The sequence below is a fragment of the Geospiza fortis genome, unplaced genomic scaffold (assembly GCF_000277835.1).
Source record: "Geospiza fortis unplaced genomic scaffold, GeoFor_1.0 scaffold40, whole genome shotgun sequence".
NCBI lineage: Eukaryota > Metazoa > Chordata > Aves > Passeriformes > Thraupidae > Geospiza > Geospiza fortis.
In genome coordinates this window covers 11,658,244-11,680,218 of record NW_005054297.1, presented here as the reverse complement: position 1 = coordinate 11,680,218, position 21,975 = coordinate 11,658,244, and the positions used below count along the sequence as shown (strand labels likewise).

Sequence of the window (21,975 nt, the reverse complement as noted above, 5' to 3'; positions counted from 1 at the left end):
CCTGTGTCCATATATTTACTGCTCCAAACAATGAGTCCTTCTTGATTTCTCATCTAGGAAAGTAAAAAACTAAAAGCCCTACAATGAGTAATGCCCTACTCCCATCAACCTCTACTAATAAATCACAGTTTCCTTTTGGTGAGATTGAGGAGATGGGAGACAGCCCTGCAGATGGGAGAAATTTGTAACTACTGCATTCAGCAGGTAATTATTACCAAGCTCAAAGTCACTTTAATGCTTTTTCTTACCCACCTGAGATTAATTAATTTATTATAGTGATCTAGGAAGGTTCTAGCAGAAGAATGTATTTTTCTTATCTGCAAACTGCTGAAGAAGATGACTTCTAATATGTCTCCCTTCTTTCTTCACTGCTAATACCTTCAGCTAATACTTTTCTTCTTTTACCTCAGGAGGGCTAGAGTGGGATAAAATGGAGAGAACAGATTGTTTAGTAACTCCAGATCAGAAAATGTAAGAACACATGAAAGAGTTTTGTGTGTTTGCACATATTTGGCCCCATTTCCTTCTGAAATTTTCTTTTACTTGGGGCAGTCAGTGGCTTCCTAAATTCACCACAAAATTTGATTTGGATCTTGGTTAAACTGAGCTAAACAATAATTGCATTTCATGGTATTAAATTAGGGGAAACTTTGGGTGACTGACATTACAATTAGACTTTTATACTGTACAACTTCTGATTTTCTGGTAAACTGGTTAGAAGAACTTCCTCTGAATTTCTGTAATCCTGGGAAAATCTGCAGTTGCTACTGAAACATAATTATTTTGGGAAATTTTACTCTGTGTGTTTGATGTGATATGACTGTTCTGACAACATTCTATTTTGTGTGGGTTCTTTGTGACCTTACCCCAGGATACCATGAACCTACATAACTTTAATTGAATTAACAAACATATCATTCAAAATACTGTTGTGGAAATAAAGTTTCTTTTTTCTCTTGTATTATTTTTCAGTCTATAAGTTTAGAGGGTCCTTTTCTGGAGTAAATAAAGATTCCTAGTGCCAGGCAGGACTAACATCAGTAATTTTGCTATTTGGATGTGTAATGCATTTGAAGTGATTTCCAGTTGCCTATATTTGAGTCACTTGGGCTCATGTGCAAAAATTAAATTAAAGCCAAATACTGTGTTCTACAGACCAACATGATTAAAGGCAATATATATAATCCAAGATATTAGTCTCAATATGAAACACAGATTTAATTTCTGTGCTTTTGTTCAAACTTACATTCTTGTCATCTCAGACATACCCCCAAAACTTAAATGTGCCTTTCAATACCTTTTTCCTCAACAGGTTTTATTTTGGTATCTGAGAATATTTCTGTTCAGTCACAGAGCTACTCCATTGTGACATCAATGGTATTTTCATCTCTCGATTCTAAGGCCAGTAGTATTTCTTTAAGTAGTAAGTGACATGTTTTTTTTCCTGCTGGAGAAAAGCCAAGAAGAGAGTTTGCAATGTAGTTTTTCTTCTGAATCACACTTTAGTAAATGCCTAGAATATGATTAAATTTTCTGTGAAGAATAGATTTTCCTTCAAATGGTGAATTCAGTTGTTATGAACTCATTTATGATTAGATTTAATATGTCTAGCACTAAAAAAGTGAAAAGTCATACAATATGAAAGAAAATAATCTTAATCTGAAGCTTTGCTTTAAGAAAATCAATGTCTAGAAAACTCTCTGCCCCTTTTTTAAAAAGGAAACATTCTGATACTGCATTTGAGGTAGTATTTGGAATAATATGCTCCAGACAACTTAAGACATTAAAGAAAACCAGGTTAAAAATCAGTATTATTCCACCAATGTAAAATTCTTCAACTATGCACCATCATTGTAATAAAACTCTCAGTGTGTAATTCTTAAAACAAGTCCATATTCAGCCTTTGATCTGGAGTCAAGATTGAAAATATCTTGTAAAGTTGATTTAAAAAAAAATATTATTTTATTTATTTTTGTCAACGACTGTGGCTGAATTTGATTAAAGTATTTGTTTTTCCTTATATTGAGCTAATAAGTTTGGTATCTCAGGCCTTGTATACCTCAAAGAAATCTTTTCTGATTTTTCCACTTTGTAACAATTCATTTCAGGTAATATATTTATGATCACAATATTTATCTTCATTTCTGAGCTGTAATTTGTCATTTTATGAAAGCATTCTTGTGCCAGACTTCATATGCGGCAAGATCAGCTTATCAGGGTTATGAGATTACTGCCTTAAAGCTACTTGCTTTCAGAACCTGAAAGTCTCCATCCTTCATAGTTATCTTTAATTTAAAAAAATTAGAAATTCTACTTTGGACTCATTTGATAGTCAAAGTAATTCCTAATAACAGGAAAAACTTTTAATGTTTTTTAATTACAAAGTGCTAGCCATACAGCCTACCCATTCTATTCTAGCAGAACCTAAATATTTTCTGTAATTTTGGAAGTTTTTTGATGACTGAGAGAAATTATTGTGTCACAGAAGATCCAGTTTTCAAGAGCAAATTTTAACTTATGTACGATGCACTTTGCTGTCTTAAGCAGATCGTTACTTGTACAATTAGCTTGAAGCAAAGTAATTCTCCTTTGGCATTGATTTGTGGATAGAACAACCTGCTCACCTCATTTGCAACCAATGACATTCTGCCAAATTTCAAGCCATTTATTTTTAACACACCTTCTCCTAATACAATTGCTATGCTGCTACTTTTAAAGTAATCAACAGCCACAGAGAGTAATATTATTACTTATTCAGCTGTACTTAAATAAAATGTGCTGGAAATATTGTCATATTTATGTACTAGGACAACAGCAATTATGGGAATTAATTTCTTAATAATTTTGGGGTTTTTTCCACTGATAGGATAAGGGCCATTTCAGAATATACAGCTAAAAAAATGGTACTTCCAAATGTAAAGAGAAAATAAATCTAATCCTCTGTCCTGTGCCTAAGAGGAGCTGAGTTAACATTAACACACAATCTTTGACTTTTCTGAGCTCTGCAACAGTCCGCTGAGGTATAGGAGAAAAAACTTGAGATCCAAGCAACAGGCCTAGTTTCTGGTGAAAGTCTCACTAAAATTACCATTTTCCCATTAAAAATGTCAGATTCAATAAACAGTTGTACTAGTATCAAAACTGTATAGAGACAATGGCAGCTCTAGGGCTGTGATTCATAAGCAGTCTGGAATCCTCCTTAATTTAAACTATAAAGAGTGATACTTCAGATAAGGCTATATAGTTACTTGCCATGTACAAATGCTGCTCAGGGGGAATACTAAAGATGAATAAACCAATGGCACTTTTTCCTGGGTAAGACCCTTCCCTCAGATGAGAGGAGGCTCAATCTCCGAATTCTATTTAGTTGTCCATACAAGAGGCTGTTTCAGAGGGAAAAAAATCTTCACATTCTAGTATCTTCATTAGTGTTTCCATATCCCTAACTTAACTGCAAAGAAATTTTTGAAAAGTTTTGTACTAAGAAAAATCTTCCAAATAAGCCCACTGGTGATTTCTGCCAGAGAATTGTGTGTTTATAAGGTAACTCTTCTCTTAATAAGGAGGAGGAGGGAAGAGATTTCTCCATAAATCACTATTGCCATCAATACTTTTATTTTTTAATTAAAATCTGTATTGTGGCTCATCAGTTACTAGAGCTATTTGACCTTATGTTTGACACAGAAAGTTGTCCAATGATCATCATACTTTATTTGCTACATCGGGAGTTGCTCTGCACAAGATCATGAGTCCCAGTAGCAGTATATTTTGTTAATTCATTTTAGTTGTGCAAAATAGAATATTCTCCAGTGCTATCTGCTCAGACTTTTGGCATCAGGGCAGAACCAGGGCCGTTTTTTTTTTTAACAGGCTCAATACTTTTCCCATAAGACTAAGAACCTGTTCTATTAGGTCCTTTACAATACTTCACAAATCTGAAGATTTTCCAGTGGTGTATTTTTCTCTATGACTAACATCTGTCTCAGCATTTTTTCCTTATGTCTCTTCTCTAGGAGAGAGGGAAAAGTGTGGTCTGTGGACTGTTTCTGGGAGGCTGACATTCTTACTGTTAGTCTAAAGTATCTGTATTCTGTGTCATGTTTCTATATTATTGGAGGAAAGGACAAAATTATCGTTGCATGTAAGATTAAAAAGTGGTGTTAGAAAGTATTCTGTGGAAGGAGTCTCCATATGTATAGGTGTACTGTATTGTTTCAATTTATCTGACAATCCATGACTATTGGTTATCTCATAACTTTAAACAATCTTGGATTTGTAAGTCATCCTTTAGAAGTCATTGACTCAGATCATTGAATATTTTGATTTGTGTTTTTTATTTTGTTGGGGGATGGATTTGTTTAATGTTAATTATGTCAGTTGTATGGCAAGTAAGAAATTTTAGGAGAAAAAAGGGCAAAGAATTCACCCAAACATTATGCTCTCATTTAAACACTAGTATTGACTCCTGAAGCACATTTAACACTTTCCCTAATTGTGCTGTGTATTCAGTGTAAGCAAAATTAGTGCAGTGTTGATAACTTTCTTGGGGAAAAAAACCCCCCAAAAACCAAAACAACCACCAAAAAACCCCAAAAATACCCAAACGAACAAAAAAAAAAAAAAAAAAAAAAAAAAAAAAAAAAAAGAAAAAAAAAAAGAAAATCACAAACAGAAGTTTAGTTTGGTCTTACTTCTAATCTTGCAAGTCCTGCCATCTTTAAGTTATATATGAGTTGCCTTAAATGATGTTCAGTATTTAAACTGAGATCCAAGACAGGAATGGGAAATGTAATGTTCAAGTAAAGATAAAAAAAAGGAGAAACATCACTGTTCTTGTAATTTCGTTTTATTGACTCCTGCTTTCATTTGCCCTGTAAACCTAAAACAAAACTTATGGACAAATCTAAACTTTTAAAGTATTAAAGTCTGTGAGTTTCTGCTCTTTACTTCAATTGACACCATATATGGGAATTTTAAAAAGTGCTTTAACACTCTGCTTGACTGTAAATGTCAGAATGAACTGTGTTGTCACGTGATTTATAGAGGAATGTTTCAGACAGTACAATTAACCAAATTTTCTTAGGATTCATGTCCAAGCCTTCTATGTCCTCACAAAGGCAAACATTCTTTAGGATCAATAATTCAAAGTAACTTAACTGTGAATGTCTCTGCAAGTCCAAGATATTCAAAAAGGTCTCAGTGAAACCAGGGAATTAACTTTCTCAAAAAATATGTTGCTGTGCAAAATCATATCCTAGATGATTTATCTCTAAGACACTACCCGGAGTAGTCAGAAAGAAATAACCAAGTCTAAATGGATCTGAAACACCACAAACTCAAGCCTACTTTATAAGGCTACCATATATTAATGGAACTCTGAGGAAATCCAAGGAAACCAAACTCTAAATCTCTTTGGAATCACTCCATTAATTAAAATAATTACAACTTCAATACCTAACTCCCCTTTCTTCCTAATGGTAGATTGATCAGGAAATTATGAAGGGTCTCTCACATTAAAATCATTACAACTGTAGTTAGTCGTAAAGTCTTTGCTTCAGCTCTTGCTTCCTTATAGTATTATTTTTGTCTTTTTCTTGGTTAGCTTTTACCTTTGTTTTGTACAAAGCAGTTTTGCAGAGCCAGAATTAGGTTAAACCCCATTAATGACGATATATCTGGAGCAGTTAACCAGTTGGAATGAGTTCAGTGTTGGAACACTGTATTTTACAATTGCTAAGAGCTGGCATGCAAGGAATTACTCTCCATGGAACTGAGATTCTCTTGGCAGCTTGCCCAGGTACTCCAGCACCTCACTGCAGAAAGAAAACATCTCAGCTTTACACGGATGTTTCCTGTACATTGTGGGCATGAACACACTGCCCAGAATGGCACTGCATGCAAATATATTATTTCTGATGTTTTTAAAAGACATTTCTAGGGCTAGCTAAGCTATCACACTCCCAGGAGAGAAATGCTTTTCTCTTATCCAGTCATCTTGAAATCACTCTTAATTTAAACTGCCTTCAAGGTAATATGCATCACAAAAATATTAAGATTGCAATAGCTGAATAGATAGACTTGCTACAAACATTTATAAAAGTCAGAGGTGGAGGAATAAAAATTCTCACTCCTTTTTCCTTCACAAAGTCTTTTCTACTTCCATTTCATTAAGTTTTCTTTTCTTCTGCAGGCCTTAGATCTCTGATTGTGTCCAATAAGAAATTTCTTGAAGTAGGGCAACCCTAAATTAAAAAAAAAAAAAAAACAAAAACTTTGTATTTTGCACAGCAAGAAGATCTCATTCTTGAAATCCATTCAGGTAAGTTTAATATTTCTCCATGAAACTTTTTAATTTCTGTCTTATTCACAAGGAAGTTTTGTCATTCCTCCCAATTAGTGTCAGTTCTTATCCTCGTAGGCTTCAGTATTTTCCTAAAGCCAGATGTAATTTCCTGTGTGTGACTGATGAATTAGCAACCTTTTGTCTCAGAAGGGATCAATTCCCTTCTTTGATAACTCAAGATGTATCTTTTAGTGTGAAGTGTCTTTTCTGCTGAATCTTACATTTTATAGTGATCTGGACTTTAATGAAAATACATGACACAGAAATCTAAATGGGTGAATGGATGTAGCTGATTAATCAATTTTAATTAAAAAACAGGCAATATGGTAGGCAGCCTGTTCAGAAAGGCTTGAGGTGATTAATCTTAAAAATTTTCTTCCAAAGCTACTATAAAAGGTCTTTAATCTCTTTGCCATTCACTCTTTTCCCTTACACTCACTAGTACTGGGCTTGTGAAAAGGGTATCTGGAATTCTACACAAAAAAAGCCCTAAATAAGAGATACCTGGAGATCTGGAGCAATGGGCTATTCTGGGGGAAAGGAACCTTAGGTAAGGCCTCTCCCTGTGACCAAGGGCTTTTTCTAAAGGTTCTATCTTCCTTTGTACTTCTCTGTGAGGAGATTCTGCACCGAGTTTTGAGTTTGAACACCTAGATCATAATGGAAGTAGCGCTGAAACCACGCTATAAGATCAATTTGGTGCAGGCTGGAGAATAATTTTCCTTATCCTTGTCTTCATCTGTAGAAACAGATCCAAAGTCATAGAAACCCACTCACAAGTTATTGTTTGGGAATGGATGCACTGTTGTTGATTAAGGTCATTTTAAAGAAGCCAGCAAAGAGAACCTCCATTTGTTCACCAGTGAGGGAATTTAAGGGTCCAGTATTCACATTATCACCAGGATAAGGCTCTCACACACTGTAACTGGATACTTACAGTTCAAATGTGAATATAGGAATATATTTGACAAAGTGTTTGATGTCTTGACTGGCATTTTGAATTTTCTCTTTTCCTCATTTCTCATGCATGATTTTAAACCCTGATTTTATATATTGTTGGTTAGGTTTTGGGTTTTTTGTGAGATTCATTTCCTCACTAACTTAAAAAGTTGCCATAATTAAATTGCTTTTTGTTCAGAATTCTCAAATGAAGCCAGGTGCTTGAAAAATAAGCCTCCTACAAAGGATTTAGTTTAATTAACAGAGTCAGATATCAGAAAACTGGGGTGATGAAGCCCACTGGTTAAACTGGTGCATCCATTAGCCTAGTGGATTTCCAGAAGTCATTTGTGTCCTGAAGAAATTTGTGTCCTGACCACAGATGACTTTGGAAAGGGATACTTGGATTTCAGCTTGCTGTTTTATATGGTAGGAAAATAGATTCTGGTTTTAAAATATATTGAAAGCAACTGGTCCATACTATGGGTAAAAAATCAGTTTGACTTTTCTTGGCACTTCGAGAAGATAGTTTTTAAAACAGTTTTCAAAATAGTTTAGCAATTAAAAGGAAATGGTGCAATTTAAATATATTTTAAATCAATACCAATATGTACCTCTACATTTGGTGTTTCTATAAAAGTATATCAATAATTATTTTAGGTTTTGTTGGTTTTATTTTCTTAGGCAGGGGGAAGCAGCTTGAGATTTTTGTAATTTTTATAGAGCCAAGCCCTCTGCTTCTCTTTCCTTAGTGAATAATTTCTCCTTGGGAAACAAATAATCAATTTTCTTTAATCAGTTTAGCTGTATTTTATTCCTTTGCCTAGCCTGCCTTGGCATGTGTACTATCTCAGTACATATGTCTTAAATATTTTTCTGTTTGCTATTCTCTTACTAGGTATTAAATACTGAATATTTTATTCTACCCTTTTCCACTTTAGTCTGTGAACAGACAGCAAGCTGGAATGATTTAAAGTGGACTATGACTTGCGCTGGGAAAGCAGCCTAAGGAAAGGGAAGCTGCATTCAGTGAAAATTCTCTGTGTCTTACTGTTGGAGGCACATCTTATTGAGGCTATCTGGCTCTGATCATTCAAGTGACTGAAACACTAAGCAGTGTTTGAGTAACTTGGTTTCTGGAAAATCAGGTTAATAAGGCTCTGGAATTTGTTCTCTTGCCAGGTGTGAGGGGTTGATTTTGTCTGGATGCCAGGTGTCCACCAAGCTACTCTATCACTTCTCCTTCTCCGGTGGACAGGGGAGAGAAAATAAGAAGACAACTCGTAGGTCAAGAAAAGCAGTTTACTAGAGCAAAAATTGAAAATTGTACATGCAAGGAGAAAAAAGTAGAATTTATTCTCTACTTCCCATCCACAGGCAATGCCCAGCCACCTCCCAGGAAGCAGGACTTCAGCTATGGCAAACTCTGTCCCAGCCCCAGTCATGGACAAGGCTGGCCAGCTGCTCACCCTTATGCTCAGTCATCAGCCCTAGCGTGGCTGAGATCCTTCTGGCAGGGCAGGGTCTCCATCACTTCTGATGGAAAATGGTGTTCCCAGCTTCTGAAACCTTTTACCTTTCAGCTTGGGAAGGAAGAGATTTTTCTTACTCTGATAATGCAATATTACATTATACTTTTGTCTGATTTAATTTCTTGCATAATGATGTTTTTTTAAAAAAATCCATATTTGTTGAAGCCTTTTAATAATTTAACATCTTTCTAAATTCACATCATTATTTTTGTATTCTGTTATCAATTGTTTAGCGAATAAACTTGTAAAATATTGTCATGTAATTGATGCCTGCATATACTTTTCATTTTGAAGCTCTTCCATGTCTTGATTTGTCAGTAGAGGACTTATTCCCTATCCAGGCATGAAACGCATGTAGCCAAGGTTATTCTTTCCACTTGAAAATACCAAGCTTTGATACAGTTTCTGGAGCTAGGAGACTTCTTAATTTTCTTCATGATTGCTCTTTATGTCCCACATCATAACCATAATATGTTTATCTAAGGGCTAATTGGTTTTCACTTTCTCAGCAGCAATGTATGCATTCAACACATAGACCATTTTCTACATAAATTGCTTTAGAAATATTGTATATTGATGAGTTACACCAGTATACACTCAAATTCTACATGCCTAGACAAATTGACACTCTGAGGAAGACAAATATGTACTTTGTCTAGACATTCTTTATACTTGAAAACTGAAATTGGTAACTCTGCTAAATTTAATTTGCATCTCTGTGTATTTGTTGTATATTGGATGGCGTATGCATTCACACACAGAGATCTGCAAACTGAGAGGCACAGTTCTTACCCCTATTAACATAGTCTTAAAGCAGAGGAATCCCGAATACTAGGACAAAGGATTTTTCTGAATTTGTAGACGGAAACTGAAGAACAGTGAAACTGTTACTTGTTCAACAGTTCTTTTGGACCACAAATACACCAGTTACCATCTTCCTTAGGTTGCATCCTTGGAGCTATACAGGGCATGGCAGGAACAGACAAGAGAAATGGTCCATACACTAGCGAGGAATTGAAGTCAGAACAGAAGAATCAAGAAGAGAGAGTAAAAGGACCATTCTTTATTCTGAGTTCTCTACCAGATTTTGAATTCTCTTGGGAGTGAAGACAGGAAATTACAGTTTGAACTTCCTCAAGTGATTTGGGAATTGCCAGGAAAAGAGTTACTGAAGGTGAGAGGAAATGTCATTGTAGATTGAAAACTTCGTCAGAGGTAGCATCAAATATGTAGCACAAGAAGACAATTGTACAAAACAAGAAAACCTTGATTTAGAAAAAAGGGGGAAAAGAAGGAAAAAAAATCTCTGAAAGATCAGAAAAGAAAGAATTTGTGCTGGTGGTGAAACTTTATTTTCTGCTGCTGAACTGTATACTTGTGAAGATGTACTGTCTTCCACATCAAGAAATGCACCTTCAAAAAATGCTGCACAAGTTCAGATGAGTATTTGTCTAATACACTGAAAGAAAAAGGCAACATGTCCAGCAGCAATGGTATGTTCATAACAGCGCTCATAAGGTTATAAAAGCATTTTATTTTCATACAATTCCTACCATGAAGCTAATGTTTTCCTGAGGGAAGGAACTTAAGCAGGATTATAGCCTTCTTGGCAGACACTTATAAGACAAAGACTGACCCGGGGTTACTGTGAAATCTCTGAAACTTTGTGTTGAGGATATTACTCCAGCAGCAATGGTATGTTCATAACAGCGCTCATAAGGTTATAAAAGCATTTTATTTTCATACAATTCCTACCATGAAGCTAATGTTTTCCTGAGGGAAGGAACTTAAGCAGGATTATAGCCTTCTTGGCAGACACTTATAAGACAAAGACTGACCCGGGGTTACTGTGAAATCTCTGAAACTTTGTGTTGAGGATATTACCCAAAGATGTGTGTGTACAAAGAATAACACACGTGTCTCAAGATTTATATGGAGTTGTATTGCACCATTTCTCAATAACAAAATGAAATATATGGCTAATATACTAACAGCCAAAGAAGAATAAAATAAATTTGCATGGAAAGGTAGGTAGCAGAATGTGAATTGTCTCCATGGCACTAAAGATTTAGGCTCAAAAGTCTGATTAACAGCCATATTTTATGGATTTAATTATGGATTTAATTTTTAATTATGGATTTAATTTCTAGCAAATAATTTTACTTCTTGCTGTGGCTTTGTTTTCTGCCAGGTGGTCACTTTGCTAATATGTTTGAAGAGTGAAAATAAATATGTAAGATGTTTTGATAGAAATAAACAGTTCTATTAAAGGAAAAAACCAAAAACCAAAAAATCTCTACTATACAAAAAAAGGGAACAGATATACAGGAAAAGAAAGAGGAAAAATTAAATTTTAAAATTAAAAAAAATAATGATTTGCTAATACAAATAAAGTCATTAAAGTGAATATAATGTGGTTTAATAAAATGAAATAATCTGCAAAAATGATAATTTAAGCCTTTGTCTTGAATTCTGTTCAGCTATAATTGCCAGAGTAAAAATACAAACCGAACAAACAAATAAAAAATGGAAGTATTAGCATGAGTCAAGGTTCTTGCGCACATTATTCTGTTTCTGGAGTGTTTGTGAATATCAATCTGTTATTCCATATTTAAATAGTTCTGTCTTTCTAGTGCTCCATTACTTTTCATTATCATTTAATTTTGTTATCACTTTTGAACTGAATTATTTTTCCTCCAATGATCAGTAAAAATATATCTGCATTATTCATGGATTTTATTATTTTTTAAAAACTTCCCTGTGTTTAATTCTTGTTTACACATAAAAACGCTAAAGGTTTTGTCTGATCTACAGAAATGAACTTTAAATCCTAATTTTATAAACTTGTGGCCTTACCAACTTTAATCATATTTGTTAAGCAATTGCAAAATCTTGTACATCTCCAAATTATTTTTTCAAGATTTCTTCAGCTTCCAATCATTTTCCTGTTATTTTCACATGAGAAAACGTGCTTTTCTTTTTCACAACTAAAAGCTGTGTTTACTTGTGGAGAGAAAAAAGTGACTTTACCAAGTAACTTCATGTTACTTGGAAAATGTGGAAAAAAAACATTGTCAAAAGACTATTCTGGAAATTTAGCTTTCTTACTAATAAAGGTGTTTTTTTCACTGCCATCACTGTTGCTGTGGTCATGCCATATGAAATACTCCTTTGCTCCTGGATAAACAAAGTTGTAAGTTCACGAGATGGCAAATTCATTTTTTTAACTATGTCTGATAATCCAGGCTTTTGCTGGAGGTAGTTAGCTCTGTGGGGATAGTCTGTTGCCAAACTGTGTCTTTTCCCAAGTGCTACCAGGAAACTGCTCCATACCACTGTAGAGTGTCCCATCCTGTCTTTGTTCAGCCCTTCAGGAAGGTCTCTCCCCTCACCTCAATCACCCAAAAAGTGAAAATCTCCCCTTTTACTCCCAGGCAGCTTAGAAACACTATACAATTATGGTTCCTGTCTAGTGTACAAAACTACTGGAAAGTAACATTCATGTGCCCATTACCAGATAAAAATCTTGTTGAAGGAATTATTTGAACTCTAAAGCAAGAGGAGCTGCATGGAAGCCATGTGCTGAGCACCGAGGCTCTTATCACAGTAGTTTTTGTCATCTCTGTTCCTTTACAAGAATTTAAATACATTGATAGCACAACATGTAAATAACTTATGTTGATTGTTCCTTGCTGAAGTTTCTGGAATGGGCAAAATTTCCAGGAGTCTTGGTTTTACAATTTCCAAGTTGTTGTGTGTGGTTTTCTTAAGAATATAAGAAACAGAGATGGTAAAAATGGAAATACTTGCTAAAAAGTAGTCCTACTTTAAATTAATGCCTCAAGGACCAGAAGAGCTCTTAAAAAGTGTGAAGATTCACTATTGTTGTTTTTCCTCTGTTTGGCTTAACTAGCATTCTGTTCTAGTTAATGTTTTTCCCAGCTGTAAGATGAGGTAACTCCTTCTCGTGTCCATGTTATCCATAGCACCTCAGGTTACATCTCAGTGATTTCTTCTGACAACACACATCAACTCTTTGGTCATGTAAACCTCCTCTGAAAATGTTAGATCTTTCCTGCTGGATCTTTCCTGGTGCACTATGCTGCTCATGCTCTGTGTGTTAAATAACCTGTCACCTTTTGGTGCTGATTGTTCACAGCTGTATTCCTTAATTACAGCCTATGCTGCTATATTTTCAAAGCTAAAAACAACAGAGAATAAATTGTCTCATAGCAATTTTGACCAGCTAATGGCCAAATGTGTAGCTAAATTAAATTTCTCCAGCAAAAGCAAATAAGTAAACAAATAATCTAACAAAACCCATCGAATGTAATAATGATGTTAGAATGGGAACTTAATTAGCTGCTACGTTATAACCATGATGCCAGACTGGGTCACACTAATTATTCATTTATAAATCTTTCAACTATAGTATAGAAAAGCAAATACTACCACCCTCAGTTCCTGTGACCCAGAAGAAGAATCCAGACCAGAAGAATCCAAGAGCACGAGTGTATTATCAACACAGTTCTTCATGGAGAGGAGCTTCAGTTTTCACAGGAGTTCTTGACTTTGTATAGAATACTGGCATGGAATCTAGTGGAAGAAAAAAAAATTATTGTTCCCTGATGACTCCCTGTACAAAAGGTTTTGTATCCCCACTCTATTTGCAGAATAGCATAATACTACCCCATAATGCTCTGTATAGTTGCTGTTAAAAATGTTTACTACTTAGAACAAGAAGTACCTTCTTGCACATTTTGATGTTGAGCATGATGCCCTGTCAGAGATTTGCTACAAGTCTTTTGTTTGGTTATTAGGCACATTGTTGGTTTGCCTTTCCAATCTACTCTTGAAGCTCACTAGATATTTTCTGCAAACTAAATGCACCTTTAAATAATTTGAAGCATAAGACTTCTGTATGTTCTCACAGCTCAACTTGCTAGGAAATAGTAAAAAAAAAGACTGACAATATGTAGCTGTTACAAAAAGGGCTCATTCAGATAATCCCAGTTTCCCTGGAAGATCTACACCTGCATAATTCACAATAATTTATGGGAGTAGTATCTAGGAAGATGCTAGGGGATGAATTTTTTGCAGGAGTTTTATTCAGCACCCATAAGTTACAGTTTGCCTTTGTAGTATACTGCCTCCTTGATTATAAAAGCACACCCCTCCTTTCTCCCAACAGAGATCCTTATGTTTCCCTATAAAGCTTCTCTGTCTGGGTCCTGTCCTGTTGAATTTCACCACTCCTTCTGTTGCTCTGTCCAATCCCTACCTCACATTCCTTCCCTTTACATCAAGACAAAAAGGAGATATTTTCCCATCTCTAATGAGCCCTGAGCAGAGTGATTATTGATCATAACTCGAGTGTCAGTTTGTTTGTTTTGTGGAGATGTTTAGATTGTCAGAAAAAAGACTATCTGCATGTAGATGTGTGATAATTTTGGCTGTAACAGCTTCACGGTGTTCATGAGAATTTGTAAGTTTTGCATCTGTTCCTCAAATCCTTCCTAAACTGAGAAGGCTTCCATACAAATGTTTGCCACTTCAAAGCTAAGCTCATGCTTAGATGTATTTCCTGCTCAGGTCCCTAGTTAAGATACAGCAAAAGAGTCTAATAAATAAATGGAGCCAGGATGGGGAGTTTTAATCATTTATTGATTGTATGAAGAGAGCTATTTTTCATTGCAATTCTGTGTGCATAAAGCTTTTCTTTAGCAGAGAATGATACTCCTGGCAGAGAAATCCTTCATTGTTAACTAAACAGTACTTGCAAACTCTTTAAAATTTACTTGTTGGGGAATCCTTTTCCATTAAGTATTTCTTAATATGTGTGATTTTTCAACAGTCATTATTCTGGTTTTATTGTTTGTCTTTAAAAAAAAGCATGAAAACATATTGTACTTTGACTTTCAACAAATAATATTATCTAAATATAATTATAAATTATTGATATTACAATGTGACCATTTTTATTATTTATTTGAAGATTGAATATAATTTAAACTCAGTAGTATATTTTGTACAATGTCATTATCCACATTAAGTTTTGATATTTAATATGAAAATAAAAGCTCAGTTGCTCTCTATAGGCACCTCTGAAATGAACAGTTTGCTTCACGTTACCAAGGAAACAGATTTTTACAAAGATATAAGGCCACTTTGATGTCATTGTAAACCACTAAAGTGGAAATCTTTAGTGTTTGTCAGCCTCTTGAGAGTAAGCAGTTTGCTCTAATCAAAATGAATATAAAATTATTCTGAGCATGTAGAAATGCAGTATTCTTGAAGCAAGCATGCTCACTAGTAACCACACATATTTTTTCAACAATGATTCAGGACCAAAAGAAATCTGATTAGTCTTTATTGAAAGATACATAGACGTGTAGCCCTGCATATTCCTGAGCAGTTTTGTTCCTGAAATTTAAATTGGCACAAGTATAACAAGTTGAAAATATATTATTCAATTCAGCTGCATATTGTGAGTTGCTCAAGGGGATAAAACATGTTTATTTTTGAAACTCACTAACAATAAAATGATTGGAACATGGTGGGGGGGAACCCCCAGTGAATAACTCCTGCTGTTCAGGGCTACACTGTGAATTCAGAGAACAAGCCAAATCCCTTTGTGTGAAATGGCCCCACAGGCATTTTTCTTAGGGGATGAAATTACTGACTAAGTCACAAAAATAGTAGAAAAGATCTACAGGGGGAAAAATAAATCTCATTTGAAATATAAAACCCCATCTCTGTGAATATGGAAGGTCAAATTCTGCTTATCTGTCATTCAGAAGTAAAATACAATAATAATAAGCCCCAGACAACAATAGATAGCTGTTTAATGCTTTTCAAAATTATTCTCTGGCTCCAGGAGCTAGAAAGAAGTACCTATACAAATATGTTAAATCAAAATTTTGTCACTGGAAATATATCAATAGAAATTAAGGAAAATGTGAAAAATTACCATTACACTTTGACACTTCGTTGAGACAGAAACTTTTCACTTGACTATGTTGCTCTCAATGAAAAGAGCTGGATTCATGATAAGGGGCGAGGGGGGTAGGGGGAAGAGAACAGCAAAGTTGGAAAGTATGTTTAGGGAACGGGTGAGGGAAAAGGAAAGTAAGAAAAAGAACATGGAAACAAATTTCAAGGGAGTGGAAACAATGGGGCTGTGAATGACATCAGCTACAGAAATCTGGGAGACAGGGCATGCATCCACAGAGGAGATACAAACAAACCAAGCAGTGTAGCAGTGAAGTCAACTACAGATACTATCAAGAAGTGGTGGGAGTGGATAGCCCTTGCTTACCAGTGGCTGATTGTATGTGGTTGGTTTTTTGCTGTCATGTGCTCTCTTCACTTTCCAACCTCCCTGTTTATTTGTTGGACTTTATGTAAAGATAGGACACTGAAACACTTATCACTTTATTAAGTACATTCTGCTAAATAAACACCAGATTACTTATGTTTGTTTAGTGGACTGTAGGCTTTTGGTTAGGTAATGCATTTCATCCCTTCAGCACCATCAGGAATGGGGTCATTGTGGTATTATTATCACAATCTGACCTTACGGATAGATAATGTCAACCCCGATACTGCTTAAATTCCTTAAATTTCTATGAAAACACTATTAAAAACATTTACTACTTCATTTACACATACTCCAAAACCACAACAATGTTATTGATATGCCTTCATGGTAAGGATAAATCCTTGTGCACATATATGTGTATATATATATTTATATATGTATAATTCCTTTATATTCTTTCAATTATTATAGCCTTCTGAAAAGTCCAAATAAATTACTTGTTAATATCTGATTAATTTCTCTTTGTCAGCTGGAACAGCTATCATTTTCTAAAGGTATAATATAAACAACAAAGCCATGAACTTACAAAACAGATCTATGAATTTTATATTATCCATATACAATGGCACCTGTATACAGTTTTTCTATGAGACAGAAGGAAAAAATTACTGCCCCTCTGTTTGGCACTGATAAAATAGCATTATAAATACCATGTGTCTGGTAAGTCCAGTCAAGAGGTATGAAAACCTATGCTAATATATATAGAAAAATCTCTATTTTGTTAACCAATAAAAATCAGTGCTCCAAGGATATATATTTATTCTTATTTATTTATATAAAAACTGGGAGTGAGAGATAAATGGCAAAGAAGGAGAGTAAATACTCTCTAGGTCAGTGGTGACATAAAAATAGGAAGGAACTGTTGATTTAAAAAGATCTTAAGCTGTAAATCAGACGGATGTTCCAATTATGAAAGAAAAAAAAATTCCAAGCTAGCTTTCCTACAATCATAGTGGGATAAAATAGTTTATTATTTTTACAGTTTATCCTTGGTATTTTTCTTATCTGGATTGTGTACAACTGAAAGAAATGCTCTTTGATCTGTGAAATCACTTTCAGCTTTTTATTCTCCTTTAATATAGGAATCTGATTGGAAGGTGTGCCAGAAAATCGATGGGTGATCGATACCAATTGTGTAAGGAATACAAGCTTTATAAATGCACACACACCCACAAAGTCTGCAATATCTGCTCCCTATGCTGCTGCCTAAGCATCAGACACACATAAACTGAGCAGGATACGTAGAAATACAAATTCAGTCTTGTAAAGTCACATGAACACCATGAGATTAATATGTACTGAATATTAAATACATAAATATTGGCTGGGGTTTCCCCCAGTTTTAGCTGTTTAAAAATTAGGTATCCAGACTAAATCATGGCTCTCTTTGAGCTCTGTGCAGTCAGCCCTGGCAGCATATACATCCCACCTGCCTTGTACACCTATTTTATAGTGAGGTTAATTATTTTCACCACTGCCTTAGTTGGCTGGCTTAAAGTAAGATTGTAATTTTAATTACCATCATAAATCTGCAATTTCCCTTTGGAAACTGTAAAAGGAATTTTTGCAAATCCCACACAGAATTTAATGACAATAGTTTATTTTTAGTAGTGGTTACTCTACTAGGTGTTCAGATAATATGCACAGTGGGACACAGTGAATGAGATGAAAAAAAATATCTGTAGAAAATTAGAGATTCCAGCTGAATGGGATAATGAGGGGACTGACGTACAACTCCACTCTACCTGGTGCAGGCAGCAGGTTGGCAACATCTAGAGATCAGCTGAAAACTTCCTGCCGATAAGGATGCAGGCCAGCATAAATCCCTAAATAGCTTCACCCAGGTCAGCAGGCAGCTGACCACCTACTTTGATGAGCAGAGTCTCTTGTGCCATGAAGTGCATCACATGCATCTGTGCTAAGGAACAGTTGTTGGAAGAAGTTGCCCCAGTTGGAATGACAACACAGATCTAAATTTCATGTTTCCACCCAATGCTGGCGGAAGGAGGTCACAGTGCAAGGAGCAATTCTTACAGCTCTGCCTCTATTCTGGCAATAGAAACACTGCCAGCCAGAGATGATACCTGTGCACAAAACTACCACACAAGCTATTGCATACTGATATGGGATAAAGGTCCTTTTCCTCTTGGCTAATACAAACAGTCAGTATATTCTATAGAGGAATAGTGGTGATAATAAAGGGAAAACAGCACTTGAGAGGGCTTGTTTGCAGAAGAATTCCAGTCATATATGTGTCAATCACTAACCAGTACTTTTTGTTAAATATGTATTGCAAACATCATTCAGCTTGCAGCTCGCACAGAGGTAAGTTCTAGCTCTACCACACCATCCACTACAATGAAATTCCAGAATTCAAAGCATTTCTTAACCACCAACACTAAAGTCTGTGAATGTTAAATACAGAAAACAATGACAATGCCAAGGTTCCTGCAGTTTTAATGACTCCATTATTATCTATCTAGTAGTGTACTTTGCTTTTAATGTTATTGGGATATGAAATACTTTTAACAGATAAGTTGTTCCACAAGACAGACTTTCCTAGCGGGGAAAAAAACAAAGCAAAGAATCTCAGTAATATACCAGCAGAGCATCATGCCAGCATTTTTGATTTTTTCAGGGGAAAACAAAAAAAAGAAGAAAGAGAAAAATGTAAGGGGAGAATGGCAAAATTATACTGGAAGTAGGAAGTAATATGCATTATATTAACCAAACAAACTTTGTGCTGAGAGATTAATGTACAGAATGTCATGCAGAATAAATCACATGACATTTAGAAATGCAATAAGTGAAAGAGGATAAGTTTTAATAAGGATTAGTAGTACCAGGAAATTTGAATAGAGTAATAATAAAAATGCAGTGTCTTTTGCATGAAGATTTTTGTGCCAACAAGAATTTCTGACACAAACCTCATCATAGGAGAGCCTCTTCATATCAATAACACATAAAAGAGAGAATTTAATGCGACTAGCGACAAACTTGAAACTACTGGTACAATGAGGACCAGAAACGGAAAAATGTGATCATAGAAATCCAGTGACATGCAGTGTGAACAGAGAAGTATAAATGATATAGAAATTGAGACAAACTAGCCAGGAATAAATCTAAGCTAAAAAGACACAGCAGGTTCTTAAGACAGTTATATGGTTTCATCTTCTTCTATTGAAGGAATAGAAAGCAATAAGAATGAAAAAAAAAAACCAACAAAACAAGAAGATTTTCTTAAAAGATAAGCTTTGTAAATTAATAATTTTATGGAGCAACATTCTGGAGAAACAAATTACTATATCTGAGGATTAAGGATATCCCTTCCAATCACACATTTGTATTTTGAGGAAGTTGGAAAATATATTCTTGTATGTCAAAGATGACTGCATCTTTATTCAGCAATATGTGCACTGCACCTGGAGAATGTTGTGAATATTTTAAGGTACCTGAGAATGAATCAAAGACAATTTACATGCCTAGTTATCCAAAATGAGATAATAGAAACCTTGGGAACAAATTGCAACAATTATTTTTGAAACTGTTCCTAGGACATGGTCTATTTCTGCTGCAGTATATGAAGCAACAAATTCCTACAACAAAAAAACCCAGCTCTGCCTAGCCAGAGGCCTTCTCATTTCAGATGAACTCTCATCAACATCTGTAGGTAAGCTTAGACTTGTAAGGATGCTCAGGATGTAATAAACAATAGAGAAATGAGGAACTGAGTCTATGGAACAGCAGCTGATTTTAGCTGCCTCCATGGTGTTTCAACTTCATAAAAAATCCTCAATCTTCTTGAAAGATTAGATGTTTCAGCAACAAAGGTCAGGCTTTTATTAAAATCACATATAATTCACAGTCCAATTGAATTGTAAAACTACAACCTACCTCAAAAAATTAGTAATTGAGCTATTGAGAATGCTTGGATAATTCAGGAAAAGTTCACCAAGTAATAAAAATAGAGACACCTCTAAGTCAATTTGGTAAAGATGGGGTTCTTTCAGTATAAGTTATTTTACAAAGGTCAGTATATGACAAGGATTTGAAGTAAAAGACTAAAATCTTAATAGACTTATAACATAACCCAGTCTGGTAGAAGGTACATATTCCAAATTTTCAGAAGTGCAGTCCATTACTTAGCCTACAGAGAGATCACTGATTTGAGCACAGAAAGATACTAAACCATTAGAGAATGTTCAAAGGAGAGCAACAAAAAAGGTGAAGGGCCTTGAGGGGAAACCATATGAGGAACAGCTGAGGTCACTTGGTCTGTCCAGCCTGGAGGAGGCTCAGTGGGGCCCTCACTGCAGTTACAACTCCTTCATGAGGGGGACAGGAGGGGAAGGCACTGATCTCTTCTCTGCGGTGACCGGTGATGGGACCCAGGATAATGGTTTCACTTTATGCCAGGGGAGGTTTGATTTGGGTATTAGATAAAGGTTCTTGCCCAACAGGGTGTTGGAAAATGGAACAGGCTCCCCAGGGAAGTGGTCAAAGCATCAAGCCTATCTGAGTGCAAGAAGTGTTTGGACAATACTCTCAGGCATATGGTGTGATTCTTGGAAATGGTCCTGTGCAGGGCCAAGAGTTGGACTTGAAGATCCTTGTGGGTCCCCTCTAACTCAGCTTTTTCTGTGATCTCAAGGTTTGGCAATTCAACAGCTATACCGGGGCCCTGAGGGCACTAAAGGTGATGGCTCTGATTAGCCTGCCCAGAGGCCTCCCCACACCCTGCTAGTGGCCATATCATGTCCGGCCCCAGGCCTGACCTTCCTCTTAGAATAGCTGAATACCATCCTCTTTTTGGTCCTACTTCCTTTTGCTCCTGGTTGGGCTCCCTGTTTGTAGGCTGGACCAGTATTTTGCCACATCTAGGGCTATAGAGAGAGCTGACTCACAGTCAGCTCTGCTGTCTCAGCACAGCCTGACCTCAGGTCCCAGATCCCAGCCTGGAGGAAGCAGCTGGCTCTTGTTACTCCCTGTGCTGTAGCACACCAGTACACCTCAATTAAAACAAGAAAACCCCAACAAAACAAGCAAACAAACAAACAAACAAACAAAACAAACAAACAAAAAACCCCAAAAAACCCAAAAAAAACCCAAAACCCCAAAGCAAACAAAAACAAAAAAGCAAACCAGAAAAAACTCCAAAGAAATCAAAGTCATTGGAGCTAATGCTGCAAAGTTGTACAGCTTCAGCACTTGCTTGTCTCAAAGAATCACAAAATCGCAGAATCGTCAGGGCTGGAAGAGACCTTCAAGTTCATCTAATCCAACCAGCAATCTAGTACCACCATAACAACCCATAAACCAGATCCCCAAGTTGGAATGCTTGGTGGGACAATCCTAGCTAAAATGCAAAGCAGATTGAAACTGCTGAGTTACAATTTTAAGGTTCTGCAAGAAATGTTAATGACAATTTGTCTTTAGAACTGTAATTTTTTTTTAGTGTTTTGCTTGTACCTCTGATTTATCTTTGGCTTCTATGAGTGTTAAACCAGTGCCATCCCCAGTGCCATAGTGAAATGTTATTTCATATTTAAAACATTCCTGTGAACTGCAAAAACGGCAAAATCTATAAATTTTCTGTTCCTTCTGTAACTCTCACAAGCCTGCTAGGGTATATGAGAGGTATATGAAGGGTATATGAGTTGAGTACCTGTGTCATGAGGTTCAGTCCAAACATTTGAAAGTGTGAAGATTTTACAGAATGCAGTGCCTTTAATAACAGCACTGGAAAGGTTTCAGTCATTCACTAGAGAATTTTGGTATTG

The 21,975-nt window shown here is 35.7% G+C and overlaps 1 long non-coding RNA gene across 1 annotated transcript in view; it reads right to left on the bottom strand.

The window, feature by feature from the left end:
- Nucleotides 1-316: 316 nt before the first annotated feature.
- The window catches only part of LOC115947685, a 30,981-nt gene continuing 9,322 nt past the window's right edge, over nt 317-21,975 (bottom strand). The window contains exons 2-3 of the long non-coding RNA XR_004081541.1: nt 13,270-13,410; nt 317-415 (exon numbers count right to left, since the gene is read on the bottom strand). This is a non-coding gene — a long non-coding RNA (uncharacterized LOC115947685). The remainder of the gene's footprint in view (nt 416-13,269; nt 13,411-21,975) is intronic.